Below are 2,086 nucleotides of genomic sequence, written 5' to 3' on the forward strand. Positions count from 1 at the left end.
AAATGTCATCGAGTGGCAACCTTCAAAAATGTCATTCATTCATGGGAATGAGTATACCGACATTTTTGAATGAATTTTCTTTATGAAGAAAAATGTGCTGGGTAAGTATACTAGTATCGTTCCCTTTTTATACTTTTATAAATTTTCCTAATTTTGTATTCTTTTATTTCATTTCAGGTTCACAGCTACAAATTGGGTGGCTTTGTTTGTATTATGCGGTTGTATGTAAATAGCAATTCAATGTTGATATGCTCGGCTCATTGCTAAGGAATTCGAAGAGTGTAACTAGAGGTTGTGTGCTATTAAAATCAGCGCCATGATGCTCCAAATAGACCTTAGTCGCTTGGGAGACCCTTTGGAAACCCTCCAGTTGTTCCAATTTATTTTCTTTTAGTGATACCAAAAATATCAAAAACTCCTCATCATCTGTATATCTTCCATACAATTCTTCGAGCTCGCGCGTCTTTACGAAATCACGCAACATCAGCATATGCAGTCCGCGATTCAACAGAAAATTTCCTAATGGTAACTTTTCGAGCAAGTCACGATTATGTTCCAAACTGTCAGTAGTACAAATTCGTCTTATCACTACAGTTACATCGTTCCTTTCATCTGCAAAAAAGTAGCCCGCTGCGGCAAAACTATTTCTGAGCGCTTCACTTGGCATTTGCAACGTTTTCAATGCGTATTCATACATTTCAGGTTCAAGCATCCAACTGCAAAACAGTAACTCTAATACTCTACCAGCCATATGAAGCAGAGCAAATACTTATGCCAGAACAAGCGAGCTGCTTAGCAGTTAAGGCATATTTAAAAATATGCGAACTACCATTTGAGGTGCGTTCGTATGCAAATGCTGAGTTTATGTCACCAGGTGGACGTATGACAAAATTACCATTTCTACGTGCTAACGCTTTTACTGTGGCTGATTTTGAACCCATAGTAAAATTTGTTGAACATAAATTTCAGCTATTGGACAATGGCTATATGATGATATCAAAGCGGATATGCGTACATATGTTTCATTAGCTGAAAACATATTCACAATGGCTGAGTTGTATATCAGTTTTGTAAATAAAAGCGTATACGAGGAAGTAACAGCACCACGCAATGGTTGCGTATTTCCATGGCCATTAAATGTAATGCAAAGCTATGCTAAACGGCGCAATGCATTACGTATGCTGAAAGTGTATCAATGGAATGATATGACAATTGATGAAGTTATCGAAAAAGTGGAGAAATGTTGTGAAACATTAACATTAAAACTGGAAGAATCACCGCAAACACCATTCTTTTATTACGATAAGCCATGCGAATTGGATGCTATCGCTTTTGGACACCCTTTTGCGATCTTAACAACAAATTTACCAAATATGGCTTTAGCACATACAGTACAGAAGTTTAAACAATTGGTTGCATTTTGCCAATATATTGATGAAAAATATTTTAAAACGAGGTATCTGATGTGAGATGTTGGTGTTTATTGTAAATTAATTGCAGTTGCATTTTCTTTAGTGTTAAACTTAGCACACCAATTAGCGTGCGACATACAAATGACGTTTTCTTTTCTGAGATAAATTTTACAATCAAGCCTAAATTCTAACTAAGTCACCCCGCGCTATGCGAAGTTGATCTACTTTTAGCTATGAGACCTCTTCCCCTATTCAGTGGAAACAATTTTTGTAAAAGGAACACATAAACTCACGAGAGTGCTTAAAAGAACCAACACAGTGATATTTTCAGAAAAGTAAACGCCAGAGGTGTCTGACTCAATTGACGTTTAACCAATTACACGGTTTCTGTCTTGCAACAAGTTATAACAGTCGCTCCTTCGCTGGATTAACTGGTAACACTAAGGGAAAATGCACAAAAGATACAAAGTCAATCAAGAGCCAAATATTGTAACGAATTTTGTGAAATAAATAAACTGTGGAATAAATAACTCAAATATTCAATATAATTCCCCTGCGGCTGTGCCTGCTTTTTGGGAGGCCAAGGTGCACCAACGTACCAAATATTGCAGCTCTGCATTTTCAACTAAATAATTCCACAGACTGGATTTGTTTAAGCATTGTATCAGTAATGG

General features: G+C 36.6%; 1 pseudogene; it reads left to right on the plus strand.

The window, feature by feature from the left end:
• The first annotated feature begins 681 nt into the window (after positions 1 to 681).
• LOC137241675 (metaxin-2 pseudogene) lies at positions 682 to 1,675 on the plus strand (annotated as a pseudogene).
• Positions 1,676 to 2,086: the final 411 nt, after the last annotated feature.

Source organism: Eurosta solidaginis, chromosome 2, assembly GCF_040869045.1.
Source record: "Eurosta solidaginis isolate ZX-2024a chromosome 2, ASM4086904v1, whole genome shotgun sequence".
In the NCBI taxonomy this organism is placed as follows: Eukaryota; Metazoa; Arthropoda; class Insecta; order Diptera; family Tephritidae; genus Eurosta; species Eurosta solidaginis.